The 17,969-nt window shown below is 37.1% G+C and overlaps 1 long non-coding RNA gene across 1 annotated transcript in view; it reads left to right on the forward strand.

Moving 5' to 3' along the window:
* Positions 1-17,965, forward strand: part of LOC111096597 — a 45,545-nt gene extending 27,580 nt beyond the window's left edge. Inside the window, exons 2-6 of the long non-coding RNA XR_005361832.1 lie at positions 3,032-3,145; positions 10,300-10,350; positions 11,955-12,057; positions 15,330-15,378; positions 17,908-17,965. This is a non-coding gene — a long non-coding RNA (uncharacterized LOC111096597). The remainder of the gene's footprint in view (positions 1-3,031; positions 3,146-10,299; positions 10,351-11,954; positions 12,058-15,329; positions 15,379-17,907) is intronic.
* The last annotated feature ends 4 nt before the right edge of the window (positions 17,966-17,969 follow it).

The following is a 17,969-nucleotide window of genomic DNA, read 5'->3' on the forward strand; positions in this document are numbered from 1 at the left end:
TGCAGGGAGCCTGATGTGGGACTCCATCCCGGGTCTCCAGGATCATGCCCTGGGCTGAAGGTGGTGCTAAACCGCTGAGCCACACGGGCTGCCCTATATGTCCTTCCTGATCGATCTTTTAGGACCCTGTGTGTCTTCCAACCTACCCATGGGAGGTGGATGAGGCGAGAATGGGATGAGGTAATACAGATAATAATATTAGCTTTCCGGTCACACAATGTTGAGCTTAAATTTTGGCTCCAGATTCAACTACCCACTAGCTTTGTGATCTTGGGCCAGCTATTTACTCTCTGATTTTAGTTTACTTATCTAAACAATGATAAGAATACTACTATTTTAGGGAGGTAATTAGGAAAAGCTTCACAGAAGATGTCCCTTTTTCAGAGTCCTGAGTAATATAAAGGACTGGCATTTCTAGGAAGTGCAGAAAGCCTCAAATTTATAAGGGAAAAAAGTTATAATTTCTTCATATACTCTGAGAAACCAATTTGCAAGAAAAAGACAGCCTAGGGACGGTTTCCACAACTAATAAAGAGCTCATATAAATAAAAAAGAGAACAACCAAATACATTGAAAATGGGGTATAAAAAAGCAATTTAGAAAAAAAAAATACCTGAAGTCAGTGAACATATGAAAAAAAGAGTTTAACTTCTCTCATAATATCAAATGTTATTATTCTCTCTCCGCTTGAAATTTATTTTAGGGGTGAGCCTGGATGACACAGTTAAACGACCAACTCTTGGTTTCATCTCAGGTCGTGGTCTCAGGGTCTTGAGATCAGGTCCTACATGAGGCTCCATGCTAAGCATGGAGTTGGCTCAAGATTCTCTTTCTCCCTCTGCCCCTCCTGCTCATGCTCTCTCTCTCTAAAATTTCTTTCCTTTTGAAAGAAATTTCTTTTGTTTTTCTTCTCTAATATCCTGCACGGTTTTAATCAAGATTATAATATTTAATTATTTTGTTTGCTGTTCTGAATGAGATTTCTTCTTTCATTATAATTTCTCAATGATTTCTTTATATATATGGAGAAGAGGTCAACAGCCTGCCAACATGAATCAAATCTGGTTTTTTAAATAAAGTTTTATTGGAACACAGCCATATCCCTGTGTTTTCACCTTGTCTTAGCTACTTTTATGCCGCAACAGCAGTGTTGAGTGATTGCAATAGACTGTATGACCACAGCCTAAAACATTTACTCTATCTATCCCTTTATAGAAAAAGTATGTCAACCCCTAATATATAGGAAAGCTACTAAATTTTATATATTAACTTATAAGCAACTTATCGACTGAATTTCTTTACTGTCTTTTTTTTTTAATTTTTATTTATTTATGATAGTCACAGAGAGAGAGAAAGAGAGAGGCAGAGACACAGGCAGAGGGAGAAGCAGGCTCCATGCACCGGGAGCCCGACGTGGGATTCGATCCCGGGTCTCCAGGATCGCGCCCTGGGCCAAAGGCAGGCGCCAAACCGCTGCGCCACCCAGGGATCCCCTCTTTACTGTCTTAATCACTTTTATTTTTCTTGGGTTTTCTAGATTTAAAAAATCGTATCATGGGCCGGCAATGATAATCCTGTCTTTTCCCTCCTTTATTTAAAACGTTTACTCTTTCCCTTCCTAACTGCCCTGACGGAATTTCCAGAGGACTATCACATAATTCTGGTGGTAGTGGGCAATCTGACTTTAATAGAAATTGCTTCTACTATTTCATTGTAAATTATGATCCTGGATTATTGCTTGAAATATGTATTCTTATTATGCTAAGATCAATCAATTTTTATTTTACTAGAGTTTTATGTTAATCAGACTTGAATCTAATCTTTATCAAAGAAACATTCAATATTTATGATCTTTTTTTTAAAAAACAATATTAACCCAATCCTATAGCATATTGACAAACTTCCCAATGTGGTAAAACCAGGAGATGCACCACCTATAGCTCCCTTGCAGGCAGGATTTGCTACCCAGCTATAGGAAGTACGGGCACAGCATAGCTGCCCACTATCAGGGTCCTTCAGGCTCAGGCTCAGCTGCACACAGTTGCCTCCCCCACAGTCACGCCCTTTGGGGGGCATTCCACAGGTTTGCCAACTGAACAAAGAAAAGGTCTAAGTTCCTTGCTGGACTGATTGAGGTTGAGTAAGGCCTGCTTTGCAGTTCTCCCTTTGCCCCAATCCTACTCTCTCCTTCTTCATTTCAGAGATATTGATCCCTAATCAATGATACCCCCAAACTCCATCTCAGAATACACTGCCAGGGAATCCAATGTCTATGCCTTGGGAGTTACTAAAAGGCTGAATCTGAAGTCGCTACTGTGAGAAACATCTAAAACCTATATTCTATTCCGGACATGAATTTTTTAATGTCCTAAAAAATTATCAGTACATCATGTAATTCTTATACTCTTGGCACTGCTACTATTAGTGGTTTATAATTTTTATTTTAAAATACAATTATCTAATCTTATGGTAGCTAAAGATAGCTTTTTGTTTTCAGTGCAAAAGATCCTTATTAAACACAGTGAAATGTGGCTAAAATTTTATGAACAGACACTAATTACAGGATTATTTCTTGGACACGAGTAAATATCTAACAATAAGGAGTTTGTAGAGAGTTGGGATATATCCCTGTGATGAAATATCTTACAACCACCAAAATTATATTTACAAAGACTTTTAATGATAAGAGAAAAGGATGAATAACTTTGGAGTTTACAAAATAATATATATTGACCTTGTGCTTCAAAGGAGGGTAAGAAATGTGTTCCATTTGTAGAAAGCAATGAGTATGGGAACACCATAAGGATGGTCTCTGGGAGAAAGATATGATCAGATTATAAAATTGTACATACAGAATGATTTCAACTTTGCAAAAAAATGTTCACGGAATAAGGGCTAAAAGAAAATAACAGTATGTCTACAGTGGTTATCACTTAGGGAAGAAATTACAGAGGATTTAAAATTTCTTTATCATGCATTCATTTTTATAATGAGGAAAGGTACTCTTAAAATATTTCCATTTGTTTTCTAGAAACACCCAATTCAGCCATAATAGTATAATTTGAATCTTCTGAACTTTATATTAATGGAATTCACAAGAAGTTAAGAAAGGACGCTCAGTAAGCCAATAGCCAAGTTGTTAAATGTAAGTTGGCACTTGGGTAAGAGGTTTAGAATTTGATATTTATAAATTGTACAGTTAGAAGCATTTAATATCTACAGTATACCTGAAATTATTTTTAAAACAGCTTCATGGCCAATTATATTTCATGTTTATATTAATTCTTGATTTTCCTAAATAAAAGCCTACTGTTTTATTCCCAAGTATCCTCCATAAAATAAAATATATGCACTGCTAGGTTAGAACGAAGATGTTAAATGGGTTTGCTGTTAACCAAGTTCTAAGCTTGAAGTTCTGTTTGATAAGAAATTTAATTAACTGAATATAATTCTAATACCTGTGTCAGCACACCCTCTATGAGTTAGTTCCTTGGGTAATTAGTTCATGGAATGTTATCTTTGAGAGGCATTTCTCTCCCTAGTACTCCTTGGCTTTGTCCTTCTCTAGAATGGTCAAGATAGACCACCTTCTCTTCTTCACAAGCACTTATGATCCAAGATTACATAGTGAAGTGTAATTACTGGGGAAAATATGTAATAGAAGAAAGTATATACACACATATACAGAGACTGTCTATGGTCACTGAAAATTCCAGTGAGAAAACATGGTTGTGATTAAATGTCCATGGCTCTCTCATATGGCTGCCATGAGGACATTCAATTCCCCTTGGACTTGCCCCCCTCAGAATGTGGGCTCTGTATGATGCTTCCAGAATGCTGTGTAACACTGCCAGAAACTCAAGGGAATTGAATTTATAACCATTAGTTTAGTCACTGAGGCTGCCTTGGTGTCTGTATCCCCTGAGGTTTATTCTCCACCATATAGAACACCCTTAGTCAAGGGCCACTAAAAGAAGTACAAGGGAAAGGAAAGGAAAGGAAAGGAAAGGAAAGGAAAGGAAAGGAAAGGAAAGGAAAGGAAAGGAAAGGAAAGGAAAGGAAAGGAAAGGAAAGGAAAGGAAAGGAAAGGAAAGGAAGAAAAGGGAAGGGAAGGAAAGGGAAAGGGAAAGGGAAAGGGAAAGGAAAAGGAAAAGGAAAAGGAAAAGGAAAAGGAAAAGGAAAAGGAAAAGGAAAAAAAAGTACCAGTCCTGTTGAGACTCATTGCCTTTTCCTACACCATCATTTCTCCTGAGATGCCAAAGAAAGGAAACATTTTTCTCCGTGAAACTTGGGGCAAGTTTCAAAACCTGGCGAGGTCTCCCCCTAGTGACAAAGTCAATTCATTTCTTCTAAGATATACTATACTTGATTATTTCATAAAAATTCACCCCCTACCTCCTTTTTCAGAATAGGAAACCTAGACCAAATTCTCTACAAAAATGATATAGATTGTGGCACCTGGGGGGCTCCGTGGTTGAGCGTCTGCCTTCATCTCAGGGCGTGACCCCAGGGTCCTGGGATCGAGTCCCACATGGGGCTCCCCATAGGGGGCCTGCTTCTCCCTCTGCTGTGTCTCTGCCTCTCTCTGTGTCTCTCATGAATAAATAAATAAAATCTTTTTTTAAAAAATGATATGGAATGGATGTGAACACTGTTAATGGGAGTCCTGACTGCATGGCAAATAAATATACAATTTGAGCATTAGGGGAGAACTCATAATAAACTCTAAAAACAACTCAAAGGAGCTCTGACTTGTTGTTGGTTAGCTAGTAATGTGGACGAAGTCATAAATCAGTAATACTAGAATTCTAACATTAGGTCTCCCAACACCATTGCTAGGTAGATGTTAGTATCCATTATTTATTTTTACAATGTAGTATTTATTTAGGACAATTAAAGAAAATAAGGCCCAAATAAGTTGGTATGTTCAAGATAATGTAGCTAATAAAAGGTGAACCTGGGATTTGAATTGTCTGCTTTCCCAGTCTTTGAGCTCTGCCCTGCACTGTGCTCACTGACATCTCCTGCCTTCCCATCATCTGGTCTCCCATTGTACCTGTACTGACTTCCAGCTTGGAAATTTAGGCCAGACTTCATGCTTTTGTACACTATTCTGTTCTAACAATTCCTGTTTATGCTGTAAGCTCATCTCAATCTTTGCCTCCTCAGCCTCTGGGTTCCCATTTCATATAGAGCCATGTACTAACACTCATATGGCGATTCCAATCAAATACAAATGTTGTCTCCCCACCCCCACTTCCTACACCCCTCAGTTCGAGTCCCATAAAGGGAAGGACCTCGCACAGGGTGGGTGGCCCATGGATGTTTGTTGAATGAATGAATAAATGAGTGAATGATTGAGTAGATAAAAGGATGATCAAACTTCATTCAAACAAGCTATGTTCCTAATAACAAATTTTCTGGCGCCTCTGCCTAGCTGAAATTCTGATTCCTATGTTTCTGATACTCATCTGATTATTTCATTGTGATTTCAATTTCTGGCTATATCCTTGCTCCAGAGTTGGCATTTTTGGACTGAGTTGAGTCCCAAGTATCATACGTGTAGCTTTTTCATCCTTACTGGATGAAGAAAAAACTCTTTCCCGTGTTATGGTCAGTGCCATTAAATTAATGGGAAAAAAAGGAATAGAGAGTTCCCATCTCCAAGGATACAATTCTCCCCAAAGAAAGTAGGAGAAGATATATTGACTTTATAACCCCCTACCTTTGCTTTTTTTTTTTTTTTAAGATTTTATTTATTTATTCATGAGAGACACACAGAGATTGGCAGAGACACAGGCAGAGGGAGAAGCAGGCTTCCTGCAGGGACCCCGATGTGGGACTCGATCCCCGGACCCGGGATATGACCTGAGCCGAAGGCAGATGCTCAACCACTGAGCCATCCAGGTGTCCCTGTAACCCCCTGACTTTTGAGAAATCCATCTGTTCTGCAGATCAAGAGAAATACATTTAGAGGGAAGATACTTCACTTAAAATCTTCAAAGCATAGCTCTCTTAATTGGTTAATATCTGGCAAGTTCCTTAACTTTAGTGAAAGACACGAGGCCAGGGGAAAATTTTCTATTTAGTGTCAATATGCTCCCAACTTAAAAAAAAAAAAAATATGCTCCCAACTTCACTGTGTGGTGAAAAAGAATCCCATCTTTTCGCCAGTTTTTTAAAAAACTATTTTATAAATATGTAAAAGCAATAAAAACAGTACTATTTATTACGCATAATACAAAGTGGTTATTTTTGATCCTGGTAGCATATGTATGATTTCAAAACAAAAGATTTCCAATATTTGCACCTGACTGAAACATATCTTGCAAATCTACGCTTACCTGATGCGTTTTACTAAATGCCTCGTAACCATAGGCTGTGATTTGCAACAATGCTTAGAATAAGCTGTTTTATTAGTTCAGTGACCCGGTAAGAGTATATATGTATAAGGCATCTATATGAGAATATTTGTAATGGTGATTAATTACAGATCATGGCATCTCAGAAGCATGCAAATGAATAGCTGAATAACATATTCCATTATTAACATTCCTCTGTGAAGTGAGAGGTACAGAGAAAATGGAACAATGGCACGCAGGGAAGTTGGGTCAGACAAGTGATAAATCAGTTATGGAGAAATAGGGAAGAAATTGTCATGAGCATTAAGCTATCATTCTAACACAATGAATGCAGAATAATAATAATATGGTAGCATTTGTAATTATAATTATGTTCCTTATAAATTATAGATCAGTTCAGAAAACAGCACTTTTATATTTTTAGCTAAACGTAGACAATATATCCACAACAATAATGAAAGGGTACTTTGTGAGCCTCCGTGAACTATTAAATCTTAAAATATAGTTCTTTATTTATATTAACTCAAGGTAGGAATTATTAATTATTCCGATCTTTTCCATAAGACAAAGCATTATTATAGTCAATGCCCTCAACCTGTATATAGTGTTTCACTTGCCCTTCATCTCCGGATGCCAGCTAGGGAGCCCTGCCGATGACACGGGGCATAGGTTAAAACAACCAAGACCTGGAGAAGCACCATCAATTTGTTGTGAATGGAACAGGTAGTGTAATGATTTTGCCCGTAGCCTTACCATTTGTAAGTGACTATCTTTTATCTCCCCTACTAGAGTCTAACCTCCTTAAAACTGGATCTTGAATGATTTTCCTATTTTGCAACAATATGGAGAGACCTAGAAGTTATATGCTAAGTGGAATAAGTCCGAGAAAGACCAATACCATATAATTTCACTCATATGTGGAATTTAAGAAACAAAACAAACGAACAAAGGAGAAAAAAAAAAAAAACAGAGAGGGAGGCAAACCAACAAATAGTCTCTCACCTATAGAGAACAAACTGATGGTGAGGGAAGGTGGGGGGGAGGGTTAAAGAGGTGATGAGGATTAAGGAGGGCACTTGGGATGAGCACCCTGTGTTGTATGGAAGTGCTGAATTACTATGTTGTCCCCCTGAAATGAATATGGCAGTGTATGTTAACGCTACTGGATTTCAATTTTTTAAATTTTTAATTAAAAAAATAAAAGGACATTTTTAAAAGAAATAATTAATAACCCACAAACAAATAAAACCAGAAACAGACCATAAATACAGAGAACAAACTGGTGGTTCCCAGAAGAGAAGGTGGTGGGGTGGTGGGCAAAGTGGGTAAAGGGGAGCGAGAGGTACCAGTTTCCAGTGTTGGAATGAACAGGCCCAAGGAGAACAGGTGCAGCACAGGGAATGCAGTCAGGGGTATCGTTAGGCGCTGTGCGCGACAGGCGGCAGCTGCACTTGTGCCGAGCAGAGCGCAAGGCCTAGAGTTGTCAATCACCATGTTGTACGCCTGAAACTAATGTAACCATGCACGTCAACTACAATTTATAAAGAATTAGATTTTGTTTGTATTTCCTATAATGCTGCTGACAATTCTATGTACGTGGTAGATACCTGGTAATTTTTTAAAAAAGACTTATTCACTTATTATTTGAGAGAGAGAGAGCGAGAGAGCAAGAGCGTTTGTGCACCGTGGGAAGGGGCAGAGGGAGACGGAGAATAATAAGCAGACTCCTTGCTGTGCTGAGCACAGAGCCCAGTGTGGGGCTCGATCCCACGACCCTGAGATCATGGCCTGAGCAGAAACCAAGAGGTGGATGCTTAACCAACCCAGACACCCAGGCACCTCTCTCGTGATTTTTTTTTTTAAAGGATCACTTTTAGAGGCAGGCCTGTTCTATGATACAGAACAAAAGAAGTTGGAAGAATCAGAGTGGAAAAATAAAAGGAAAATCCAGTAGCTGGATGGATAGCAGGTCACCTCTGTAGTTTTAAAAATCTACAGATTCCTGGGCACAATGTCAGACCTACTGATCCCACATCTCTGGAGTAGGGACTAGGAATCCTTATCTTTAATGTGGACCCAGGCGATTTTATTTATTACTTTTTACTTTTTACATATTTTATTTATTTATTCATGAGAGACACAGAGAGAGAGAGAGAGAGAGAGAAAGAGAGGCAGAGACACAGGCAGAGGGAGAAGCAGGCTCCATGCGGGGAGCCCAACGTGGGACTCGATCTCGGGTTTCTAGGATGATGCCCTGGGCCGAAGGCGGTGCCAAACCGCTGAGCCACCCAGGGATCCCCAGACCCAGGCAATTTTAATGTTTAGCTGGGAACCAGAACCACTGGTTAGGTACCTCACCTTTCTTTCCCAAGCTGTTGTGCTACCAACGAGTGAAATAAATCACACCTTCTAGCTTTATATTTCTCAAAGCGTATACATATTATTTATATGCATATTAATATATATACACATTTTTTTATCATCTCATTTGAGCAATGTATATTCAACATATCAACATTGGTAGAAAATTGACCTGGACAACTCCCTGCACCGTCAATGAGTTTGCTCCTAGGAGATCTCTCACCCAACCCCGGCCTTCTCGTGTGTCATCTGTGTGCTCCCACCCTTTACCTCAAGTGAAGACAAGTGAAAGACATCTAACAGTCAAGTGCAGATGGGCCAGTATTTGAACCTGGGTCCTGTGACATATCCAAGCAAAGAGCAGGCTTTTCCTAGAGTCCAAATCCCTCCAATTTGTTCACAAAACGAAAAAAAGGAAGAGTATCCCTCAATGCAGACAAAAAGCTTCAAACTTTTTCAGGCTGCAGTGGTTAAAGCAAACTTGCCAGGGTATGGACTTTGTATTCCCAAAGTAGTACCACACAGACACAACTTCTAATGCATAATGCTGGCAAGAATGATCTTTTTCAGTCATACAAAAACATGCCACAGTGAAGAGAGGATTGATAAAGAGATCAAATTTACCTCAGCTAACATGAATTCTGGAAAAGCTCAGGTGCTGACGGGTTTTCTCCATGGGATTGAGTCGAAGCCACAGTGTGTGGTTGTATAGGTTTTGCACTGTACAAGGACACCACATCTAAAGGGATATTAGTTCCATCGTGGACTCCTTTAAGTCTATGGTTACAGTTTTATTGACCCTAAAGATGGGCAATTTCTGTATTTATTATGACAATAATAATAGACACCTGGCAGTAGGTGTCTTATTCTAATACAGTAAATGTATGTCATTCACTGTGACTTAGAGAAATGGAATTAATAATCAAACCTATTGATCTAACATCTAAAATAACTTCTGCTTTTTTTAAAGATATTTTTTATTATTAATTCATAAGGGAGGGGGGCAAAGACATAGGCAGAGGGAGAAGCAGGCTCCTTGTGGAGAGCCCGATGTGGCACTTGATACCGGGACCCGGGGGTCACGCCCTGAGCCAAAGGTGGTCGCTCAACCACTGAGCCACCCAGGCGTCCCAAATAACCTCTGCTTCTAAACAAAGTGCAGTTTTTGTTTTTTTGGACTGATGTATTGGTAAATACCTCATTAAAAAAAATCTCTTTTTGGGGTATGATTGGAATAAGTTGATCTTTCAAACTGCAGCTTATGTATCTATCTGTCATTTAACTATGCTAGACCAGAACTTCTCAGTTTTCAATTTAAATATATGTTTAAATTAGTCATTAGGCTTCAAGTTTTCTGTAAAAACCCAGAGTAACTTACCAGTTATAACTCACAAAGTATTACTCAGACAAAAATTGGGCATCATTATATAATAATCTAATGATTATAACAGTAGTTATTATAGAAAATTCATCAATACGAAATTAACTGCTGCTAAGGTTTAATAGCTTATCACACAATTTTTTCAAATATTACAAATTTTTAAACAAAATACTAATTGTGATATATTTTTTCCAGGTATCAAAAAATATGAATTTAAGAATTTTCTGGATCAGAAAACAGAACATGGTAAATCATTAGAGAAGGGAAGTTTAAAATACTTGGAATATTGAATATATATATATACACACACACACATATGGCAAAACATTTGCAGTAAAAGGACAAATGTTCATAGTTACTACTTTGAACAAAATGCTCTCTACAGAAAGTAGAGGCTGGGAATTTCACTTCTGATTTAAAAAAATGCAAAACAAGACAAAACTTCTGATTAAAAAACTTCTGATTAAAAAAACTTCTGATTAAAAAAATGCAAAACAAGACAAAATTTAAAAACTGAAAATTTCATTGAACTGAATGTATATTCTGCTAACCCAGGTACATAGACATAAAATTTGAATATCATTTAATACTAAAACTTTTTTGCCAATTATCTCTATCGAGTAAGACATTTAAAGTTTAAAGAATGACACTACATTACAATTAGGAGGCTTCGGGGAACTATTAAACACACAAAAGCCATCCAAGTGGTTAAAAGTAATCCCATATCCTGGTCACTTTATTCTCTCTGAAAAGATTCTGCATTGTTTAAAAAAAAAAAACACCTTGAGGATACAAAAAATGATAATTTGAAGAATAAGAAGGATGTGAGTGGGCAGCATTTATTACAGATTTTAGTAAATATGAAGAAATGGAAATGCATGCCCACGCCAGTAGTACTAAGTGTTCAAAAGTGATATCTGATTTGAAAAATGTCATTAATGATGCTGCAGAAGAAGGGGTGCCTGGGTGGTTCAATCAGTTAGGCATCGGACTCTTGATTTCTGCTCAGGGTTGGGAGATCAAGCCCCACACGGGGCTCTGTGTTCGGTGGGGAGTCTGCTTGGGATTCTCTCTCTTCCTCTCCCTCTTCCCCTCCGCTCCTCTCCAAATAAATAAATAAGTATTTAAAATAATAATAATGCTGCAGAGACAATGTCAAAATGGGGGAAACCATATAACTCATACATGTCATTTAACTCATACATGACTCCATTTTTGGCAAGATAATCATGGTGTTCAGAGAATCATCCAAGATACTTTATGAACCTAGGAATGGGAATATTTTTTCATTTGGTAGAAACCATAGCAATGACTAATAATAATATATTTATTATATCATGTATATATCATATATAATACATATATGCCATTTGAGGAATGAAATACAAAACCAAATTGTTAAAATTATACCAGATGCAATAAATGAAATTATTTTGGATGATATAAAGCAATGTTAAATATTTCTCAATTATTATAGATCAAATTTTCATATAAGCCATGCAGCATTTTTTTAAAGTTATTATTAGATTTTACAGATCACATTTTACATTTCCAAGGTGCAAGTATTTGGTCCAAAGAACACATGGCTCCAAAAGAATTACTATACACATGTTAGTGGACTGTGTTTAAAAATTACATTTAGATAAAACTAATTTGAAAGGCTAAGCATGCAACAGTATCAACAAGTATGTGTGGAAAACAAAACAGATCACAAAAATATCCTCAGGAAAAAATTTAGACATTGTATATTACTTATTGATGTACACTATATAAATTTGATAATGAAAAATTCAGGTAAGTTCTTTCTTGATATCATCACAGTTTATATTATAAATACAACTATTTTTCAGCTACAATGAAACTTTGGAGTATAAACCCATCTTGAGATTTTTATTGACTAAGTTATAAGATGGCCAAGTTGATGCTATCATGCCACCAAAAACTCAACTGGAGGTAGGATGCTTTAGTTTTTGAAACTATTGATAATATTAACAAAATTTTTCTAGAAAACAAACCAAAGTTCTAATTTCAAATATTTCTTTTTTAAATGCTCAGGATCTATCAGTCATATTTGAAGTAAAATTAGTATTGTGAGCAGAATTATGCAAGGATCAAAAATCAATGTACATAATTTTCTTGAAACTATCAAAAGGGTTAGTATATTTTTGAAGAAAAAGGAAGCAATAATGTTGTTTAAGAATGTCAATAAACAAATTCCAGCCTCCTGACATTGATACCAATATATATCACTGTAACATGAATAATACTAGTGAAAAGAGTAAAAGAACTGATTTTGGACACAAATTCCTTGATCAAGGGGGTCTATATTCCAAAATTAAATTTCAAAACCAACCATTTTTTTCTATATTGGGTATAACAATATTACTGTGAAAAGGAAGATTCATGATACTGAAAAAAATCTTGGCTTTAACTACTACATCTATGTCAACTTTTTCCCTTGAAATCAATTAACAACCAAGTACAGACTGTGACATTAAAAGAACCTTAAATTTTCTCATACCAGACACCACTGGAGAATATAGCTTTTTCAAGTGAAAATACATGAAAAATTATTTAATGCCTATAACATCTCAAGAAAAAAACAAGATATTGGAACTGATAAACATCAAAAAGAAGTTTATTTCCAAAAGAGGGAACTGTAACTGTTTTTGATTTATTATATCACAGTAACTTTGAGTTCCTATATATTGTGATTAAATATTTGTATTTTCTTTATTTTATGTTCAACAATTTCATTTAATTTGCCTGAACAGAATGGCATTACATTTATTGTAATTGCTATTATGGAAAAATAAAAAATAGACTGATCATTAAAAGTTTTTCTAAGAGAAAGGGTACCTTATTCAAATTTATACAAAGTCTCCTAAAAGAAGATGGCTGTGAGCAGATCCAAACGCACACTTTCTTGTTTCATAACCCTAAAAGCAAGCCAGGTGGGTTCCCCGTAGCTAAAAAGTCTCAAGAACACTCCTGTTCCAACTGGGCTCATCAGCTGTTCTCTGAATCCTTGATGTGTGTGATGAGTTGTTTGTGTGCCCAGATACAACTCACACGTCTAGTCTGGTCGGGAAAAGGGGGTCAAGATACCAGGTTGACACCATCAGTCCAACTACATACAGATGGGGGAGGTAGGCAATTCTAAAAGAGGGGGCAGTTTGAAAGCACAAATACCAAATATCAAAAGGAAGAAGGGATATAATTCAGCATACTAAACCACAACCGCTATCGTCCACTACTGCTGCTTAATATTTTGTATTTGAATTCTGGTCTTTGAAAAATTGCTAACAAGACTGAGAACAGCCAGCAATATAGAACTTATCAGCCCTTATACAGGGCAATGACCAACTTACTACAGATGAATATGAGACCGGTGTCTGTAAAGAATGCAGAATGAGTTGATAAATACAAAAAAGTTTGCAAATTAAACTGAGGAATAATTTCCTTAAATATATCTGGCTAAGTGCTTTACCTGTAGAGAGTCTGAAAATTTAGCCTAGAATCCCACTGAATTCATTTCTGTATATTTTTGAAATTTGTAACATAACATTTAATGTGTCTAGTGAATATTTTATCATCCATTCTATATTGTGGTTTCAGTCATTCTTTTTTTTTCTTTGAATATTTATGAGAGAGAGAGAAAATGAGAGAGAGAGCAAGAGAGCTCAGGGCAGGAGGGGCAGAGGGAGAGGAGAGAGAGAGAAAATCCTCAAGCGGACTCCCCACTGAGCACCGAGGCGTACATGGGGCTGGATCCCAGGACCCTGAGATCATGACCTGAGCTGAAATCAAGAGTCAGCAGCTTAACCAACTGAGCCACCCAGGCGCCCTGCGGTTTCAGTCATTCTTAAGGAAAAGCTTTTTGCCATACTGATAAAGTCCTAAGAACTTTCTCACTTTTTAAAGGAAATAACACCTGAACTTAGTAGATGCCGTCAGCAATTATAGCTGGATTATGGTGCGTGGACAGGGAACTGATGCCCTTACAGAACAGGTTCTAAATAATTTCTATTCCTTTCTGGGTAGGCCATATTCCTCCGTGAAAATGTTTAATAGTCTATTGTTTGATCCCTGGCTCCCTGTCCAATAACTCCTTAGAAGTTCCAACCTTGAACATATTCTTTAGAATCTAGATTTTCAGTTGTGTGTCAGGTCCAGAGATAGAGCAAGTAAACAATGATTCAAATGTCCAGCCCCACTTTACCATCAACTTATATATCATTTATGTCACCTCCTTCTCCATGCCTTTGGGTTTTGCTCATATTTAAAGGAGAGTAATAATCTGATTAAGCAAATACGTATTAAGAGTTTCCTATGTGTCCCATGTCAACTATGCAGCATACAAAATGTGCTTTCTCTGCTGGCCACCGGTGCTGCACCCTTGGTGTATCATCTTTCTTCTATGGGTCTCAGTATAGCCATAAAATATGGATTTGGGGTAGATAATCTCTAGGATTCTCTGATCATATCATGGCATGTTACTGTACGAGTCAAAAGAAAGAGATAATGGCTGTGAAAATTATTTGAAAAGCATAAAATCTTTCATAGTGATGATATCAGAGGAATGGAGGAATATATATATAAAATTTATTTTAAAGAGCATATTTTATTAAAAGCACACTAATATCTAGACCCAATAGGCATTCTCTAGTTGTAAGGAGAACAAAGATGGGGTCACTTATATTGGTCATGCTAAAACTGGACATTTTAGATCATCAGTATTATATCAGAGATTGTACCTCCCACACTCTCAACTTTAATACTACCTTGTTGGGGCTCCCGGTGACTCAGTTGGTTAAGCGGCTGCCTTGGACATGGTCATGATCCCAGGCCCTGAAATTGAGCCCTGCGTGGAGCTCGCTGCTCTGCAGGGAGCCTGCTTCTCCCTCTGCCTCTGCCGTTCCTCCTGCTTATGCTCTCTCTTTCTCTCATATAAATAAAATCTTACACAAGACAAAACAACAAAACCCTACCTTGTACCATTATTAGAATTTGGTTCTGAAAAGAGTGGGTCTTCCATGAGTCTGTGCTCTCTTTTGGCCATGAATCAATCTGAACTAGGTCAAAGTAGTGGATTATAATGAGACCATTTTTTTTTCTTTTTCAAATTTAGAAGTTGGTCTGAAAACAGTTTGAAAGGAATAAAAAGGGTTATGAATGCTGAAAATAACATAAAAAATAATTTTTACACTTGTATGCATCCACAGGACCATGAAGGCAAATTATCATTCATTGAAAGCATCTTCTTGCTGGCAGGTAATAATGATGGCTAATGAGAGTGACATTTACACTGCTCAACAAAATAGTATTTTTCTAAACATGATGTATAATTAACACAACTTGCACACAAATCATACCCACAAAAAGCATCAAATTATCAAGACTTATGGGTGAATAATGTCCTCCAAAGATTTTCATTCAATCTTTTTGTGTTTTATGAGGAATTTTAAAGCTACTTAAGAGTTTCTTCTTCATTCTTCTAAGTAAAGATAAACCACTTCACATTGATGAAAACTATCAATTCTTTCATTTTGGAAGGAAGAAAAAGAATGTAGGGGAAGGGAAAGAGGGAAGAGGGGAAAAAAAGAAAGGGTAACACTAGATTTTTAATAAAAGGCATTAAAAATGTATGTTACCTTCCATCAAATATAATGTCTTGTTATGTTTGGATCCTTATTTTTCTTCATAAGTTATATTTTCTGTGATTCTAAAAAGTGTTCCCTTTATTTCTATAAATAATTAATAAATATTTATTTATTTTCAAAATATGTGTGGATCCTTTTTACATTAGTAGCTGAGAGAAATACTGCTAATTATAGATTTTTATATCTGATGAAGGATAAACCTCTTACAAGTCTAACTGGAACTGTAAACACCAAGTATGACCGTACAGGTAAATACAGTAAAACTGTTAAGTTGGGGGGTTTACGGTGAGAATATTGAACTCTATTTTTTTTACAACTTTAGAAAAGACTTCAAAACCGACCGATGCAGAGGAATAATAACATGTTGAGAAAATAAATAGGGATCACAATTTACACTGTTGAACAGAGCTGGGGAAGGTTCTAGTTATAGCTGTGGTTGAGTTCTGTATACTTTTTTCTTCCTGCCTCACGAATTTCCACAGAAGTCTTCACTGCTCAGTACTCACTCAAGTCAGGAGCCAACGTTTCCAACAGCACTGCCTTTCCCGCAGCTATCAGTCCCCAGTTCACCCAAATCTTCCTGCCTCTCGCTTCCTCAGAACTCTCCATTCTGATAAACGAATTCAACGCTCCAACTTACCATACACTTGTTAGAATAGAGCTGGCTCGTGGGTGTTAGCATTGTTTTTTTTTTTTAAGATTTTATTTATTTATTCATGAGAGACACAGAGAGAGAGAGACAGACAGACAGACAGACAGACAGAGGGAGAAGCAGGCTCCATGCAGGGAGCCTGACGTGGGACTCGATCCCGGGTCTCCAGGATCATACCCTGGGCTGAAGGCAGGTGCTAAACCGCTGAGCCCCCGGGGCTGCCCAGCATTGTTTTTTCCTGCAAAATTTCTCCCCTTAGGTCTTTCTTGAACCTCACCAAATTTCAAAATAAAATTTCCTGTAGGTGCCATTTCTGTTCAAGAATACACTCCCTCAGGTCAAGGCCTTTGTCCAGTGATCTTCCCTGTCCCAGTTCAATCTCTCTCTAGGTAGTGATCTGTTCAATTCTGTCCAGACAGGTCAGGCTTTTTCCTATTCCTCACGCGTCCTGTAGATGCCCCCTCTGGTGTCCATGTAATTCTTCTGCCCTGAACTATCCTCTTGCCCAGTCTTATCAATCTTTGTTCAACTTATAAGCAGCTAAACAGCTGCATATATATACATGTACTTACAAAAATAGAACTCATTTTCCATCTCCCTAATGAAGTCTCATGCCCATAATGATCTAATTCTTACTTCATCTGTCTCACTGACTTGAAGTGGTACCCATTCATTTTATTTTTTTTAATAGTAACATGGTATTGTTTGAACATTTTTCCATTAATTGCAGCTATTTGTGTGCCTTAGTGACCAAGAAATCTTAAAGCAATCTGATCTTGGTCAAGAAGGCTATAAGGAAGCATTCACAATTTTTGAACTACAGGAAACATGATGGGAGCTGCAATTTTTTGACTCCATCTTCTCTATATAGGATGGGTAACAGCTGGGATTACTGTACCATTCCTAATGTTTAAAATCTTTTGGTAGGATCCTAGAGCTTTCATTTAAATAATGGTCTAGCACTGACCTGCCTTTACAATCTTCTCTATTGCAAATTTCTGCTATTCTTCCCCCTTTGCTTTATGCTCTTCACTTCTGCTACATAGAGCTGTTTCTAAATCCATGAACTCATCATGCTTGCTTCTGAGATAAGAGGGATGAGGAGCAAAGAAGGAGATCCTGACAGCAAGACCATTACCTCAGAAGAAAATAAAATATTTAGTCGTAATCTCTGTATAAGCCATTTGCTCTGAAAGATGAGAAATAATCATTCATTAATTTGAAAGCTATCAATAAGTCATGATTGATGGAATGAGCAATAAAAAGAATTTATATGCAGTTAATAGTTTAACTAATGAAGAGGGACTGGGTGTGATAAGAAAAGCTTGAAGAAATGTCCAGATAATAGAATCAACGAAATATTTGGAAATGAAACCTGAAAAAAACTTTCACATGTATCAGCAATTACATATAGAGTATCATGATTTTTGCAGGTTTGTATTTTTTATTTTTTATTTTTTTTAAAGATTTATTTATTTATTCATTCAGAGAGAGCGAGAGAGAGGCAGAGGGAGAAGCAGGCCCCATGCAGGAAGCCCGATGCGGGACTC

Source organism: Canis lupus, chromosome 7, assembly GCF_011100685.1.
Source record: "Canis lupus familiaris isolate Mischka breed German Shepherd chromosome 7, alternate assembly UU_Cfam_GSD_1.0, whole genome shotgun sequence".
NCBI classification, from domain to species: domain Eukaryota; kingdom Metazoa; phylum Chordata; class Mammalia; order Carnivora; family Canidae; genus Canis; species Canis lupus.